The sequence below is a fragment of the Mixophyes fleayi genome, chromosome 11 (genome assembly GCF_038048845.1).
Source record: "Mixophyes fleayi isolate aMixFle1 chromosome 11, aMixFle1.hap1, whole genome shotgun sequence".
Taxonomy (NCBI): Eukaryota; Metazoa; Chordata; class Amphibia; order Anura; family Limnodynastidae; genus Mixophyes; species Mixophyes fleayi.
The window spans coordinates 90,336,853-90,355,619 of record NC_134412.1 but is presented as its reverse complement, the minus strand read 5'-3'; positions in this window follow the sequence as shown (position 1 = coordinate 90,355,619).

Genomic DNA, 18,767 nt, shown 5'->3' with positions numbered 1-18,767 from the left:
TCTTCAGTGCTCCTGTCTTGGACTCCTTGGAGGTCATTTATGAAGCCTGCTCTTTGAGCAATGGAAAACACCTAGCTTGTACGCCGAAGCATCTGGATTGTCCGTCAAGTTTTCTTCAAAGTGGGCACCTACTTTGAGACCTTAAGAGTCGCCTCTACCTCCAAGGGAGCCAAGGTGAGAGGTGAGCCAGAAAAATCTCTAGAGGCCTCGCAGCGACAAATGTAAACATCACATCAACTGTATAGATCCAGATCTTCTGGTGGATTTGCACTTCCTAACTTGAAATTATATTATTTTGCCTCTCAATTGGTCCACCTTAGGGCATGGGTTTCGGACCCCGATTACCATGAGCTACATTTGGTGTTGGTACACCAATTTAATTCTAATCACACTCCCTTACAGTCACTGCTGGCGGGGCGGCTTGGTATGCGGGCGCCTCCGCTCCTGATTCAGGCAGTTAAGATTTGGACAATCTGTAATAAAATAATGAAACAAACTGACATTGATCCATATACTCCTATCTGGGGGGCAAAGAAATTTGAGAAGTTGAATACAGTGAAGAGGGCCAGGGAGTGGTCTCGGTTGGGTGTGGTGTCGGTAGGTCAGGTTTATGATACAAATGTACTTAAATCCTTCAAACAGTTGGTTGGGGAATTCTCTGTACCCAGAACAATGTTTTATTCTTACCTTCAGTTACGACACGCCCTAAACACACAATTTAAAGGGGAGACTTTGGTGTTTGGGGTGGATCCACTGAGGAAACAATTACAGGCCTTGGGTTATAGAGGTCTGATCTCTCGAATGTATTCATGTCTTCTGTATGAATCCACTGCAGATGATTTGGATGGTTTGAGGAATCAGTGGGAAATAGATATTGGCCCTTTATCAGACAAGGAGTGGGAAATGGTTACAGACAGTACTAAAGGTTATACTTCATCATTAAAATTTCAACAAATACAGGTGTTTATCTTACACAGGGCCTACTTTACCCCTATTAGATTGGCAAAATTTCGCCCGGATGCTACCCCTAACTGTCCGAAATGCAATTCGATCAATGCTAACTTTTGGCACCTTCTATGGGAGTGTTCATGTATACAAATCTTCTGGCGAAGGATCAGGAGATGTATTCAGGTTACTGGAATTGAAGTGTCTCTTAGTTCACCGGCCACTTGTCTCTTTGGGCTCCGATTGAAGGGGAAAGTTAATAAACTGACAAAAATGTACATTTCACAGTTATTGATGTTGGCTAAGGTCTGTATAGCGAGGCTGTGGTTGGCCCCGACGAGTCCCACGGTTAAAAATTGGAAGGCACTGGTCAATACCACCATAAGGCACGAGAGATTTGTTTATACTAGCAGACAGGCTCTGAAGGAATTTGAGAATATATGGTACAGATGGTTAGAGTCTCCATTCTATCCTATGTCATCTAGTACAGATGCTCTATCTACTTAAATATATGGCTACCGCAGTTCTTATAATAAGTATCTGAGTCCATGTAATAAACCCTGCATGTGTAACATACTTATGTATAAGCATTTACGATGTATGATCCTGAATGAATATAGCACATTTATTATTATTATGCTTTAATGTAATCTTGTAAATTCCGTCATTTAATTCCGATATGTATGCGATTGTTTTTCTTTTCTTTTTGTTGTTTAGTATGTTTATATCTTAAAAAATTTCAATAAAAATACTGGATTTAAAAAAAAAAAACATCACATCAAAGTCCAAACTCCAACCAATGTATAACCAAACCTATGGGCAGAATGCAGGAGAATGGGCTGCTCTCCCTGGGGGTCCGGGATACCAACCCGGAATTTGGGAGTGTCCTGAACATTCCGGCAGACCGAGCAAGTATGAGTAGGAGCACAGGTGTACATACTTTTGCAGAGCAGTCCGAAAGCGAGAATTCGTTTTGCGGAGCAACATGAGATAGTTGGTGAAGAGGGTGCCTTTTTATGTGGTGGATTTACTGTATAGGTTGTAAAGGAGGTTTGTGACACTTTTGTGTGTATTTTTGTTATGTCAGGATGGGATTGATTTTTACTTAAGTTAAAAATGCTGCTCCTTTTTTACGGACCGTCAAATTTACAGACGGTTGGCGACCTTCGTATGTGCGGAATTGGGGATATTTAAGGCCTACAGACGTTAGGCCCTTTCGATGCCCAAGTAATAAAAGGCATTTAAGGACTCGAAGCTAGTGCAGGAATTGCGAGTAAAAACAATGTTTTGCACGCTCATTAAATTTAAATTATACAAAAAAAAAAAAACCAGAACATTTGACTGTAAAGCTGCTATATTTTAGACAACAAGTCCTTCACAGAAAGCAATGTAAACAGACAAACCAGCTGCTTATTTAGGGGAAGAAAATGGAAACGCAGAGAAACAGCATAATAAAGAAATGTATTTATGGGTTTTCTGTGTGCAGTTTTCCGCAGCAATCTGTTGCGCAGAACAATTTAAAAATTAAAAATAAAAATGACAACTCCTCGCACAGAATCCAAAGTGTGTTCTTTATAGTGCCGTTGCCGTCTGTATCCACATGAACAGGCCAGAGAGGTACAAGAGTCTGGTGTGAATCATTAACTCCTGCAATGACATTTATCTTTAGAGGCGGCTGAGAGCTAAGGCTGTAGTGAGGATTCAGCAAGAGCCAGAGCCTGACCAGTGACATAACCTACGCAATTTAGATTCCCTTAGATTGTACGCTCCTCTGAGCAGGGCCATCTCTCCTCCTGTTTCCACCACTTCTAACTCTGCTCTCCAGCTACTTAGCCCTCCTCCTCGAGGGTCCTCCACCCCACGTCCACTCTCGCTCCCTCCTCCCCCCTGGGGGTCTCCCTGTCTTCCGCGCCCTCCTTCTTGGGCCCCGTCGTTTGCAGATCCTCCCTCCCCCTTCCCCGCCCTCTCTAGCTGTGCATTGAGCGTACTGAGTTGCTGTGTTTACTGTACTGTGCTGTCTCCCATTGTATTGTGATTTTGTTTGTCTCTGTACGGCGCTGCGGATGCCTTGTGGCGCCTTATAAATAAATATTAATAATAATAATAATAATTTCCAGACTATCCATTCACCTCTAAGAATACCCACTAAATATAGGTACGACCCACTTAGCCTTCTCTCCTATCTACTGTAACTCTCCAACCCCATTTGTTACCAACGCGCTTTCTTCTGTCTGTATTGGTGCTGAATTAATTCACCATATTAACCCGCAACACATTTATTCCGAGATTGACTTGTAGATTCTTCTCTTCCAGTGATGAGGTGTTACTTCGCTGTTCTCAGCTTTCACTCTGCAGATTGGTTCCTGCAGCAACGAAAAGCTTTATTCCCGAGTCCTGGCCTTCGTCTCGGAATGTGTTTTCATTCTCTGCTGCTTCTAATCTGCCAGAGTGAGACATTGGAATCTATTTTCACAAAGTTTGTGATGTAAGCCGAGGACTTTGAGGATTTGTTCACAGTTGGGTTTTGTTAAAGGTTCCAAATTTCCGTGGACTATCGCATGTTTTGAGGACATGTTCCTGTAAATTTCCTACAGTGGCATGGTGGGAGAGGTCTGCGAGGTACCGAGGGCATGGTGTAGGGAGGCCTAAATTGGGCCGTGATGGTATGGAGTCTGGGGATCCAGATGGTGCAGAGGACTATGTTCAGGATGGGGCAGGGACCTAGAAGGAGCAGGGGCCATGTTGCTGTCCCGGCCTAGGTAGTGAAGGAGCCCGGAATGTGGCAAGGAAGGTATGACAGTGGCATTGTGGTCAAAGGGGTAAAACAACAGCAAGGCAATATTATAACAGTGATGTTATGCTGGAGCAGTACAATGGCATACAGGCCCTGATTATTCAATAGGCTGACTACTCTGCAGCCTAGGGCACAAGGGTATTTTGGGCAGGGGGGGGGCGCAAAAAGGTGACAGGGAGGGGTATAAACTGAAATTAATTTTAAAATATTACAGAATAGTTGTTCTCCAAAGTAATATGAAAGAAAAATGTAGTAAGGTTTTAATATTGATATATTACCTGGGTGAAGGCTAAAGACAAGGAATCATCCTTGGGTGGGTGCTCGAGGATAAGCGAGTAGGAGAGACCAGGATGGTGACAGGTGTAAGCGTGGAGCCGGGATTTGAAAACACAAAAACATAAAGTTCTCCATAAAATGGGAAGGGGAAGGAAACCAGATTTTTAATTAAGGGCAGAGTTCATTTCTACCTACGCGTATTAACCTGGCATGGAGGCGAGGGGGCGCTATGAGTGTATTAGCCTAGGGCGGCCTGCATAGACAATGCAGTGCAATAATGGAAGAGTTAAGAGCAGTAAATATATAAAGGCAATGTGATATAGAGTAGGGGAATTAGGGCCAGGAGAGAAGTGAAGAGATAGGGGCAGAAGTGAGATAGTGATACAGCAGAGGTGAGAGAGTGTGTGGAAAGCTGAAGTAGTAAGTGAAAGGGTGAGAGAGAGAGGGAGAGAGGGGGGGAGAGAGAGGGGGGAGAGAGAGAGAGAGAGAGAGAGAGAGAGAGAGAGAGAGAGAGAGAGAGAGAGGGAGAGAGGGAGGGAGAGAGGGGGGGGAGAGAGAAGGGGAGAGAGAAGGGGAGAGAGAGAGAGAGGGAGGGAGGGAGAGGGGAGAGGGAGAGGGGAGAGAGAGAGGGGGAGAGAGAGAGAGAGAGAGGGAGGGAGAGAGAGAGGGGAGAGAGAGAGAGGGGGGAGAGAGAGAAGGGGAGAGAGAAGGGGAGAGAGAGAGAGAGGGAGGGAGAGGGGGGAGAGAGAGAGAGGGGAGAGAGAGAGGGGGGAGAGAGAGAAGGAGGGAGGGAGAGAGGGGGAGAGAGAGAAGGGGAGAGAGAAGGGGAGAGAGAGAGAGAGAGAGAGAGAGGGAGGGAGGGAGAGGGGGGAGAGAGAGAGAGGGGAGAGAGAGAGAGGGGAGAGAGAGAGGGGGGAGAGAGAGAAGGAGGGAGAGAGAGAGGGGGGAGAGAGAGGGTAGGGGGAGGGAGAGAGAGAGAGAGGGTAGGTGAGAGAGAGAGGGGGGAGAGAGAGAAGGAGGGAGAGAGAGGGGGGAGAGAGAGGGTAGGGGGAGGGAGAGAGAGAGAGAGGGTAGGTGAGAGAGAGAGGGGGGAGAGTGAAAAAGATAGGGGGGGAGAGAGAAAGAGAGAGGGGCGGGGGAGAGAGAGAGAGGGGTGCGAGAGAGAGATGGGGGAGAGGGGTGAGAGAGAGAAAGGGACAGGGGGAGAGAGGGGTGGGGGAAACAGAAAGAGACAGGGGGGAGAGAGAAAGAGAGCTGGGGTTGAGAACTGGATGGTGAGAATGAGGGAAACAAGAGAGAGAAGACAAAGATATAATTACCATGTTACAATGTCCAGGAACATGAACTAAGAAGTACAGTGGCAGACTGCAGTCGATGACGTTAGTTATTGGCAGACAACAGAGGTCGCTCCCTGTCTCTTGAACTGTGTCGTTTTCCTGTGCAATTCCATAACACTTTGTAAGAAAAACCAAACAAGTTCTTTGTGCTCATCCGCAGAAGTAAAAAATTGCGATATACACCAAAAATGCAACTCAACATGAGCTCCTTAGTGTAGAAAACCCCCAACACGTCTTCCTTTAGAATGAAGGCTCAGATATAGCTGGGATGAAAACAAACTAGCTACATCTGTATAAACTGGTCAGCTGATAAAAGGGCAAAACTATTCTACTGAACATAAGCAGGAGGAGTGTCTTAAACTATGCTTCACTGACCTGCAGTCTGACACAGTGTTATACTCAACTCTCCTCGCTTTGGCGCCATTCTCACTCACTGCATCGGGACAGCGTTTCCGGGTATGGGCGCTCTCATGACTGCATGTCATGGCTGGGAATTTGATTTCACTATGTATATAGACCTTGCTCCTGATTGATTCTTGTGTACGAGTTCTTGCCTGTTTGACCATTCTTGCTGTCCTGCTTTTGTGCACCGATCTTGGCTTGTTGACTACTCGCTGTCTCTGTGTTAGCTACCTTAGTGCTACAGAGCTTGGCTGCCCTGATCTCCATCCCGCCTATTGTTCCTGTACTCCGCTAACAGATTGTATTACCAGACCCGACTAGTCTAGACCTTGCTCCTGCCTGCTGATTCGGTTCTTCATTGTCAGATTGTGAACTAGACTCCGGCTTGTCCTGACTCCATCTTGCCTGCTGACTTTCCTGCCAGTTTGTGTACTGGACCCTGCTGTCTGACCAATCTCTACGTTATCATCTATTGGCCGCCTGTCACTCCTTGTTCCACATTGCTACATCTAGAGGGAGACCAGTGGACCCTCAACCTGAGAGCTCTCGGCAGCAAAGCCCATCCCACCTTGTGGCGTTTCTTGGTGAACACCGGGGGGCTCGTTAGACTCCCATCTGTTACACACAGGTCATAGATTAGGTGAGGATGAGAGGTGTAGCAGTTGATGGACATACTTGTAAAAAACACTGTTTACAAAACATATTACCCAGTGCTGAACATTAAGTGCACAATGATTTAAATACTTTACCGATAACAAGAAACTGTAGGTAAAGATGCCCCTGTCCAATTGAGTTTACAATCTAAGAGGTGTGGGGAATAATTGTTGCATAAGATAGCAGAATACAAACTGTAGTTGCTTACGGGGAAAGTGCGTGGGGCCACTGTAAGGCGTAAGCATTATCAGCCACTAGTTACCGAAGCAGCCGTTGGCGGCTGGAATTTCAGTGCAGCTACCGGTGGTGCCGTACGGTTGGAGTGCATGTGCAATGTTGGTCAGCAGTAAGTGAATGGAGAGGTGCAAGGTTGGGAATCTATAGCTGCCTGAACCACAGAGAAAATAGATGTGTAGTGTCAGTCCGTCTCCCAACTTTGTTATTAGACAACATCTTACACTATGTCAATAAGCAACACTTTGCAACTTATCCGTACTTCTTATTTACAGAAAGCAATGTGACTACAGAAAAGTGTCTTTTGCAGGCTTATTGTAGCAAGTTTTCCTCTGTTCCGAAATAAATCGAGAATTTGGAACCCTCCCGTCCCCCTCTAGAATTCCTGGATTCTTCAGGAGTTACTCTGTGGTTTGGTCTTTCAGACCCAGAGACCAGATCTGAACAAAAGCATCTGGTCCTTCTAATGATTGTGCATTTGGTACAGTCACGACATGCTGGTCACTACCACATGTAAAGAACATGACGACTACGGGATCACTGACCTTTTCATACAACTAAATCGCCATACAATCTAATGGCCCAAACTTGCTTCATAAATGACACAACTAGCCCACGTTACCAACTGGTCCACGATGATAGGAATACAATAGTCTCCAAACCAAAACATACCAACCCCAAGGTTTCATCTCACTTAGTAGAGGGAACTGATCGCCTTCACCCGAATTAGAACCGTTCCCAGTGTCGTAACTAGGGGCGACCCACCAGGCCACAACGCTGAAGAGGGGAGCAGTTTATCAATATTTTAATTTAACTTCATTTGGTTAAAACTGAAGGATATGGGGGGGGCATTTTTCTTTCTGGCCCCAGGCGCTAACATTTTAAATTATGGCTCTGACCGTTCCTTGACTCTTATCTTTATTAGGTAAAAAGTTAAGAGCGTCTTACATCAACAGAAGTTATTTTTTTGGTAAGATTTCCAGCTTGGTTTAGGTGACCTCTTAAACAGACAGGTTACGCTGACTGCAGAAACGTGTTTTTGATGTAGTATTCCCTGGCGGAGACTTCATACATCCAGAGATCTTCTCTGTCTATATGTCATGCTAGTAATAGATTGCTTTGGGACTCGTGAGAAGAATCGCATGACTAAACACCAGCTTAAAGTGCATTCGTCAAAGAGGGAAAAAAATAACTTTTTCTTTCCCTTTTTGGGATTCATGCGTAATGATGAGTGAATTAAAGTAACAACAAAGCCAGCTGATATATCCCGCAAAGCTTAAACAGATAAGCAAAGGAGAAGAGGAAGGAAGGTTAATGAAGACGTTGGAGAATTACAGCGGCACAGCAACGAGACGGGAAGATCTAAAGGTGAGCGCAACATGCTGACAGGCCGGAGAGGCAGCCTTACACATTAATCCCAGCATCTATTGCTATATATATAGACACATCCAAGATTTCTGCAGCCAGGAAAATAAAAACGAAACACTTTGACGGGGCCAAAAGGAGGATTGTCTGAATAAGAACAAAGCTCTGAGGTTCTATAAATTGTTTGCAGCTCTTTCGTCTGTCCTGCTAAACCTGTAGGATTAAAATGTTATGAAGCTTGTTTCCAGTGTCCCCACGAACATGTTATATATCAGTGCTAAATGAATACATGGGACAATGCACCCTTTAAAAGGTTGTATGTGTCCCTGCTGAGTTCTGTGACCAGGTACAAGCTGAGCTTAACAAAAAAATAAAGGACCCAAAAATATTACATTTTTGTTCAGTGATGGAAGTTGTAGACAATATACATCCAGATCACCGGGGAGTAGATTTACCAAAGATTCTAAAAAGGAAAAGGGGAAGTGTTACCCATAGCAACCAATCAGATTGTAGCTATCATTTATGACACATTCTAGAACATGATCGCTAGAATCTGAGTGGTTGCTACGGGCAACACTTCCACTTTTCCTTTCTAGAAGCTTTGGTAAATCTAAACCCAGAGGGTAAATTAATCAAGCGGCGGGTTTGAAAAAGTGGAGATGTTGCCTATAGCAGCCAATCAGATTCTGGCCGTCATTTTGTAGAATGTACTAAATAAATGGTAACTAGAATCTGATTGGTTGCTAAAGGCAACATCTCCACTTTTTCAAACCCGCAGCTGGATAACTTTACCCCAAGAACTTCAATTCAATTTTTTTTTTTTTAAATTGAGCCATCAATTTAACCACCTAGGGCAATGTTTCGGCCATCAGGGTGTTCAGATTGCGGTCATGTTCTACGCGTATTATAGCGACTTAATAAAATCAGTTGATGACTGAAACGTTGCCTGATGCAGTTAGATTGTTGGTTCAATAGACAATTCAGCATCCAATTAAAGTCTTAGTTCAGCTAGTGACCCAAGGTCTCCCGTGATTGCTCCGTGAGTACCGTGTATCCACGCATTTCATTATCACCAGCATTTGCCCACAATGACTAGCAACGAAGCCTCTCTATAAATGATCTTCTAACGTTGGTAACTATGGGTCTGTCTGGCAATAAGTGTATTCGCTCTTTGTGTACAATGACTGAAAGCTGACATTTCCCAGCAGAAAACACATATTTGTTGAGCTTCTCCTTGAAGATACAGTGGTTAGGACAAAAATAGGACAAGAATTTATCTTGTCTTGAAATCACAAGTCATTGCACCTGATCAGTACCGCAGGGACTCATAATTAGGGAGCTGTCAGGGGAGATGGATATGAGCGATGTCTGGCTGATTCTTCATCAGCAATGCTATGGTAGCTACCACTTTCACATTAACATGCCAAAAAGCTGTTAAATCTTAATTGGATTGACCATATTTGTACTCGGCTGACATAGATTACTTCCACTTTCTTTTTAAATTCTAAACAGACATCAATTGCAAAGACAGAGAGTGTGTGCGTGCGTGTGTCTCTGTGCGTGCGTGTGTGTGTGTCTGTGTGCGTGCGTGTGTCTGTGTGTGCATGTGTGTGTGTCTGTGTGTGTCTGTGTACGTGTCTGTGTACGTGCGTGTGTGTGTCTATGTGCGTGCGTGTGTCTGTGTGCGTGCATGCGTGTGTGTGTCTGTGTGCGTGCATGCGTGTGTGTGTGTGTGCTTGTGTGTGTGTCTGTGTCTGTGTGCGTGCGTACGTGCGCATGTGTGTCTGTGTGCGTGTGTGTGTGTGTCTGTGTGTGTCTGTGTGCGTGTCTGTGTGCATGCGTGTCTCTGTGTACGTGCGTGTGTGTGTGTGTCTGTGTGTGTGCGTGTGTCTGTGTGCGTGCATGCGTGTGTGTGTCTATGTGCGTGCGTGTGTCTGTGTGCGTGCATGCGTGTGTGTGTCTGTGTGCGTGTGTGTGTCTGTGTGTGTGTGCGTGTGTGTCTGTGTGCGTGCGTGCGTGTGTCTGTGTGTGTGCGTGCATGTGTCTGTGTGTGCGTGCGTGTGTGTGTCTGTGTATGCGTACGGGTGTGTGTCTGTGTGCATTATTTCCACAAGTCTTATTTATATTACTAAAACACTTAATGGCATATAAATTAAAATAGAAATAAATTAAAATAGAAGTAAACCTAAAAAGCAAAACCATGGGGGTATATTTGCTAAACTGCGGGTTTGAAAAGGTGAAGTTGTCTATAGCAACCATTCAGATTCTAAATGTGTGTAGAATGTACTAAACAAATGACAGCTAGAATCTGATTGGTTACTATAGACAACATCTCCACTTTTTCAAACCCGCAGTTTAGTAAATACACTCCCCTGTGTGTAAAAGCTCCATGCAAGAGGCATTAAATCATACATGATAGAGACACAATGGCAAAATATAACTATTCCTAGTCCACGTGCTGAAGCTCGTAGTTCAATATCCGCCCTGAACCAAACTAATTTTGGGAGCTGGTACAGAGTTGGGCACAAAATGGGAATAAATTACTCTTAAATAAAAGTGCACGGATAAACAGCGTATTTCCGCCCATATGCCAACAAGCCATCATCATTAACGTGTATTTGCTTCTGCCCTATAGCACCTCCAAACAGGCGCATGCGTGTTGGCGTAAACTCGGCTAACGTTAGTACGTTAGAGGCCCCTTCTAACGTACTAACGTTAGTACGTTAGAAGCCCCTTCCCTGTCCCACCGCTCAGTGAGTTCCCCGTCCCACCGCTCCAGGCACAGGCGGGTGTAAGTGGCAGAACCTTGCAAGCCTGTATAAGCATATTTGAGCGCGCCCACGTTCTGGGCACTCACAGAGCAGTTTTCACGCCAGCTGTGCTGCGCAAACTGGCGTAGGCTCCAACGTTAATAAATGAACCATACTCTTACACCAATTTTTGCCCTATTTTTTTTTGTTTGCATCAATAAAAATAAACAAATCTGCCCGATGAGATTGGCAAGGCATGCTGGAACTACTAGTCCTACAACAGATGGAGCGCCACTAGTTGCAGCACAGTTCTACACAACTACCTTTATCCAACATCGTCTTCACCCTACTTATTCCATTCCAGCAGACGTCCCATTATTAAGCCTGTTATTGTCCCTTTATTACGGTAAATGTTGAGAGTGTCGCACATTATGGCTCTTTTCATCCAAAAATATTTGCAAACAACCAGCTTTGAAAAATGATGTCATTATTGTCTGCGGATTACCATATAAAACATCCGTTCCCTTTATTTTATTCCTGACGTGCTTAATTTTTGAGGAGCTAGATCACCGCGCTGCGCCCTGCGATTTATTACCCAGCCTGGCGTTAGTACAATGGTCTTGTGAAACAATGATTCCCGTCCGCTCATTACCATCCATTTTGCAGTTCTTTTAAATGACTCCAGATCTTCTCTCTCCTTTGAATACGTTCCCCCCACACACAAAACAAAAATATTCAATAAATAGCACAAGCAAGGCTATGCTGCACATTCATTTAAAAATAAATAACTGTTGAATTGCTTTCGGCAGACATACATATATATGCATTTTACAGCAAATGGTCTAGTTGGAGTTTTATTTGATTTTTTTGTTTCTTTCTCTCTCTCTCCAAACTTTTATGATGCTTCATCTTTGGAGATTGCAGAAGAATATAATTAGTAAGTTTCAGGCAATTGCAGCTGTCTACAAGTTATAAATGAGTTGGTCGTTTCCTCCTAGCACTCCTGCGCATGCAACATGTACATAAATTAACATCCCAGTAAATAGTCAAGAGGCCGGAGTACTCATTTACGAGGTTATGTTATCCTATGATTTAATCTTTCACTGCAAATTTATTTGCAAAAAAACAAATATGCTTTATGTCACTGGTGCACAACATGTGGCCCAGTTTCGGGAGCCGGGACAAATATAGGTAGCCAGAAACACTATTGCAGTATTTCTGACCACGCATCCAGGTTCCCCCTATATCTGTCCCACATTGTATTGGGTCATAGCTGCAGTGGCAACCAGCTATTCCTCAGTGAGGTCGGTCTGGCAGTGAATCAGAAGGAAAGAGCTTCTCTGCAGACTGTCCTTGTGCTACTTAGGACCTTGGTCTCAGGCTCTATGAGGGGCATTAATCTCGGTGTATTGACTATTCTATTAGCTAGATGGGAAGCAGGTAAAGAACTGGGAATTGTTCAAAAGTGGACAACCACTTTAAGTTGAATTAAACCTTATTTGTGTGTACCTGAACTGATAATACTTATGTACTTGGTGAATAGGCAACAATACCAGCACAGAACGACAGGGATAGCGCAATCAAATTACAATACATTTCAGACAGTGGTGTAGCTAAATACGACTTGGTCTAGTGCAAAATAGGAACAGTGAGCACCCACATATGCGTAAACAGTGATCTTATCTTATGGTGCTCCTACAGACAGCCTCCAAACACTGCTGAACAGGTCATACTGGTTCTTCTGTGATAGCAAACCTTCACTCGTCCTGCTCATCCTCCACCTGCCCCCTTAACCTTATCCCACTCCTGCTGCCTGCTCCCCCATCACCCACCATCTCCTAACCCTGTCTTCTGGTACCTTCCCCTCCTGGTATCTTCCTCTCCTCCTGTCCTGGTCTTCCCCATACTTACATAAACCCTACCTTGACCCTGTCTCATGGTCTAATTACTGCCCCTTCTTCCGTCTACTGTCCTCCTCCAAGGTTCTTGAGAAGGTTGTCTATAGTCATCTTACCACCTTCCTCTCCTCGCATTCACCCCTCGATCTGTTTCAATCTGGCTTTTGAAGCCTACGGACCACAGGAAATGCCCTCACCAAGGTCAATAATAACCTCCTCCCTGCCAAACCTAGAGGTCATTACTCATCCTTCCAGACCTCGCTGCGACATTTAGCACTGTTTGCACTTGCAAACCTCTAACTCCAATGACATCCACGACACTGCCCTCACCCACAGCTTCTCCCTCTCTGAGTCCTCAAATCCCTCCTAGATTGGGGCCCTCTCTCCTAGTGTATTCCTTACATAATTATGCAATTCTGCCCATTGTAATTATGTCAATTTGTTTCTAATAGGCTGCGAGCCGAGTCTTGAACCCTCGGGGTAAAATTTTCCAGGAAACCCCTGTAAATAAAGGATATTAATAAATAAAATGATTGGGGTAATAGGGGTTTCAGAGACTCTGTACAAGACTACAACCCTCTGCCCCCCTTACCGACATTGCTGTGTGACCAGATAATATTGCCCGCTAGACACTCTTTAACTCTGCATTCTGCCTAGAGCCGCTAGACCAATATGCGGTGTATGTAACTTGACCTCATGTATCAGACTCCCATTGTCCTATAGATTGTAAGCTTGCGGGCAGGGTCTTACCTCTCTGTCTGTCTGTATTACCCAGTATTATTTTATTACTGTGTTTGTTCCCAATTGTACAGCGCTACGGAATATGCTGGCACTATAACATTAAATGTTGATGATGATGATGACGACTTTGGGCTCAAAGGCATTTGCAACCACTAATTTCATCCATATACCCATACTAAATATTTCTGCAGGACTCCCATATGCTGGATAGATAGAACAGATCTTTCAAGGATAAAGGTCTGTTTCTAACAGAAGTTCGTTCTGCAATAACCATATGTTCTCTGCTCTCGCTGCATACAGTGAGTGGGCTGCAGTTTCCAAGGTGTACTCAGTATTCTGGTTCATAATGTTCAGCTGTAAAGCCCTGAATAAAAGTTAGACTCAGGAGAGCTATTATACTGTCCATGGAACTGGTTTTATAATACCTTAACCCCAGGCTCTAAGTTATTAACATTGTAAAATATAAAAAAAATCTATATAATAGTTGTTAAATACAGTTTTTCTACGTTCTTTGGAAGAAAATAATAACAAAATATTCATCCCGTCTGAACTCATCGCCAATTTATCTATAGGGCAGACGCAGGATTTGTAGAGGGGGGGGGTCCCACACCACGCCGCCAGTGGGCGTGACCAGCATACATGTGGGCGTGGCTATAATTTTAGACAGTGCTTGGCTGCTCTCCAACTCTTCCTATCCCCATAATATACATGGGCAATGCTGCGTGCACTACTGTTAGGTGCACGCAGCTCTCCCTTTTCAAGCAGAGCTGTGTGAAGCGGGGGCAGGGTCCAGCCATCTCAATTATACAGTGCCCCAGGCTTGGAGGGGGGTTTCCAGGCACTAGGAACCCCCGCTCCCTTCAGTTTGCCTATGGGTATATCTCCCAATAGTTCTGATAGTGCAGTCCTGATATTTGGTTTTAAATAGGGGTGTGGCCTGTGGCTTGACAGACAGGATCAGTCGGAGGGCGTGTTTTGTACTCATTTTTTATCATCTGTTGGGAGGTATGAATTAGTCAAATGATAATAAGAGACCTGATACGTTGCTATGGGTTACAGCTTATGGTCTACCTGCACCACTTTACTGAATAAGCCCCATAGTGACAACATGATGTGCAATAATTCCCTATATCTGGGTTCTGTGTACATACAGTACGTAATTCTCATATAATTTACTGTCTAGAGCTGTTTGTACACCTGATCACTAAAAATGGTACTTGGTGTCAATGTTATTAATAAGCTGAAACAAAACGGGAAAGGAAAAGGGGGGTTGCCATAATTTGCACTACGTGGCTGAGAAGATAACTGGGGAGATATACTGTAATAGTTTCTTACAAAATGACTGAAACTGATGCCTTGAGAACTAATGTTAATATTAAAACTTGGAGATAGATTTACTAACCCTTCTAAAAAGGTAATGTGGAGGTGTTGCCCATAGCAACCAATCAGGTACTAGCGGCCATTTATCTACTATGTTCTGGAACATGATAGCTCACGTCTGATTGGTTGCTATGAGCAACACCTCCACTTTTCCTTTTTAGCAGACCTTGGGGTCTCTGTACAAAAATATATATAAACTGCATCACTTGCCATTCAAAAGAAGCCTGAGAAAAATATAATGAAAATATGCCATTTTGTCTTTCAAGAAATGTTAAGAATATGCTTTGTTTATATGTGTGAATAACTAATAATGTATTAATATAATGCACAAGTGATGCAAATATATGAATAGACCCCTGTCAATAATATCTGTATAAATGGTTCTGTTATCACTTCGGTTCTTTCAGGAAAACCTGTGCATTAAAAGGTAAAATGCAGCCCACACTTTAAGGGGTATATTTACTAAACTGCGGGTTTGAAAAAAGTGGAAATGTTGCCTATAGCAACCAATCAGATTCTAGCTGTCATTTTGTAGAATGCACTAAATAAATAACAAGAATCTGATTGGTTGCTATCGGCAACATCTTCACTTTTTTCAAACCCCTAGTTTAGTAAATATACCCCTAAGTCTTTTTTAACTAAAAGTTCTCATATTTTCTCCATTGCCGTAGTGTCCATGTTGAGTGCAAGAAAACACAATTCGGCTTTATAACCTCTGGCGGATTTAGAAATGTCAAAATAATAATCTGAGTAAATAACTGACAGTTATCTATCAAATATAGCCTCTGCCAAAACACAACCAATCAAAGTCTTTTATTTTTCCAGCTTTGTATGCAAAATGAAAGCAAAATGTGTGATTGGTCACTACATGTTTCAGCACAAGTAGCCTAGGAATGTGGTCCCAAAAATGCCTTTCGACCCCCTCTAGTGAAATATTTTTTAATTCCTTTTTTATTCAAGCATAGCAGATATTCAAGTTGCATATATTGAATATAAAGTGCGCTATAAGTTGTTATATATAGCTGTGCGATACAATAAAACAACACCAGGGGGTAAATGTATCAAGCTGAGATTTTTCGGCGGGTTTGAAAAACCAATCAGATTCTAGCTATCATTTATTTAGTACATTATACAAAATGATTGCTAGAATCTGATTGGTTGCTATAGGCAACAGCTCCCCTTTTCAAAACCGCCGGAAAACTATCAGCTTAATACATTTACCTCCAGGTGTACAGTTTCACCTAATCAAAGGAAAACGTATCTACAGTTTTCACATGAAAATAGTTAACTGTTACAGCTAGGTATGTTGAGTTATTACATGGAGTGGGAGTACCTGTGTTAGGACAACTGGTAAATAAAGTAGCCAAACTTAGGGGCCTATGTATTAATGGCTGCATATGCCTCCCGTTAAATACCACCCCTTATCGCAATGAAAAGTTTTGCGGCCATTTATTAAAAAATCACCTCTCGACAGCGCATCGGATAGAAGTCTGCATCGGCTATGACTTTCTTTATGTCACGCCAGAGGATCTGTCCGTACCCAGACTGGGTGGTGTCGCTGGTGACTACGTACACAAAGCTGGGTGGCCTGATTATGTTCCTTTGCATGTAGGTGAAAGGACAAGAACAAAACCAGAATGCTGGATGATGGAACCGAAACAGAACTGGAATGCTGGATGACGGAACTGGAATAGAACCGGAATGCTGGATGACGGAACTGGAATAGAACCGGAATGCTGGATGACGGAACCGGAACAGAACTGGAATGCTGGATGACGGAACCGGAATGCTGGGTGACAGAACCGGAACAGAACTGGAATGCTGGATGACGGAACTGGAATAGAACCGGAATGCTGGATGACGGAACCGGAAAAGAACTGGAATGCTGGATGACGGAACCGGAATGCTGGGTGACAGAACCGGAACAGAACCGGAATGCTGGATGACGGAACCGGAACAGAATCGGAATGCTGGATGATGGAACCGGAACAGAACCGGAATGCTGGGTGATGGAACCGGAATGCTGGCTGATGGAACCGGAACAGAACCGGAATACTGGATGTCGGAACCGGAACGGAACTGGACTGGAATTGGAATGCAGACTGCACTGTCTGAGCTGGAAGGATAGAAAGACTGCAGACTGCTGGGAACCAGGTTGGCGTTTGAAAATAATAACGTTGCACTGGCAACAGGTAAGGGCTCCCAGAAGTTCTTTTATAGTAGTTGATGATTCCTGATTGGAGACTGTGGTCAGCTAGGCAGAAGCAGCACTGTGAATTGCTGAGATGGATCAGGTGACTATATCCAAGTCACCTTCCAGGAACTGGTTTTGGAGGGAAACCACTACTGGAGGCTGCTATCCCCTGATTGCCTGGGAGGAATCATGTGACTGAATCCAAGATGGCAGCGCCCATACCCCGATTCTGGAAGGATCTCTGGAGTGGAGACAGACTGGGCAGCATTTTGCAGAGAGATCTGACACCAGCAGAGCCTGAGGAACGTAGTGACAGCTTGGATAGACAACGGAGAGATAAGTGACACCTTACTTCTAAACTGCGGAGACTTTACTGCGCATGTGAGGGCTTAGGGTGGAGACATTCTGCAGTAGGGTAGAGGGCCTTCCTGCTCTACCGGAGGGTAGAGCATGAAGGCTGCAGAAAGAGATCTGAAGATCCCTCTACTGCAATGCTCTCCCCATAGGGGCTAACGCCAACTTCAGATGACGTTAGCCGTCGGGGTCAAGCTCTGAAAAGCTATGTACAACGAATGTTGTACCAAGTGGTGCGGACAAAGCACCTTCAGACGTGACGCTTTGCCATGTTCTAAGGAACTTTGTAAATTTTGTCTTTTTGAAGTTGTGCTCGCAGCCAATCCATCCTAAAAAGATGAAAAAGCTTTGCCCTAAACAAAAATAAAAAATGCATAGTGCACTTAATTCACATTTGGAGGGCGGTTTTATTGTCGAAACAGCCAGTTTTAGAAATTCTGATTTAATTTGGTAAGACAACCAATATCGCCCCAATAGTTAACTAGATGGTCGTTGTCGAACCCCTAAACCCACAGCCAGAAACTTTTAGGACAGCTCCAAAGAAAATGGAAAAGTTCAGGCATCGGAGCGTCACATTCTGGACAGCAGCGGTTCTCAGAAAATCCAGTAAGAAGCCTTGTATGTAGTGATAAATAGGCTATATGGTATATGTGGAGAAACATTTCCGCATAGGTGGTAGCGAGGAGAAATCCAAGGGACGACGTGGGTAATTGCTCAGACCACTGTACCAGACCAGATTTGGTTTTTGCATAGTCTAACATGGTCATGTAAGAAGTAATTACACAGAGCTATTGCTTCATGTTTTGGGGAGTGTTGAAGAAGAGGACATCTAAAGTCTTGTCCCAGTTAGAGGCTGAGAGTGCCCCAGCCACACCGCTGATGTGATATTCAGCTTGAAGAAGACAAAACAATCTGCTCATAATTTTTTGCATCGTTTGCAAATCTATATGTCTTTTGCAATAAACCATTGATAGTTATGCTTCGCCCCAAGTGGTCCGGTCAGCTTTAGCAAACCTCTACTTAACATTTTCCTCATGCTCTGAATGAAGATATTACTGCTGAGGGAGAGATTGTACAGTGCAGGCAGCGTGAGCAGATCTTTAAACATTTATATGACGATATAACTTATGGATCCCACTGAGACTCGTACGATGGTGGCAGTAGAAGTCAGCACTCGGAAAACAGAAACTAATGTTCTCTCTGCCTCTTCCCAGCACATGCTTATCTCACCCTTACAGATGGCTCAGTGCTCTGACATTCAGCGATGGTCTAGTCTGGCCTCCCGGAAGATGCAGCATTATTAAACGCGTAACGGGAACAGCGATAATCTTACAGAAAAAGTTCCGCTTACATGTGTTGGACACAACATACACAGGGTATGAAACGTGTGTATTACATCTTCTTTATTTTGTTACCATGAAGAAATACACTGCGATGTGCTGA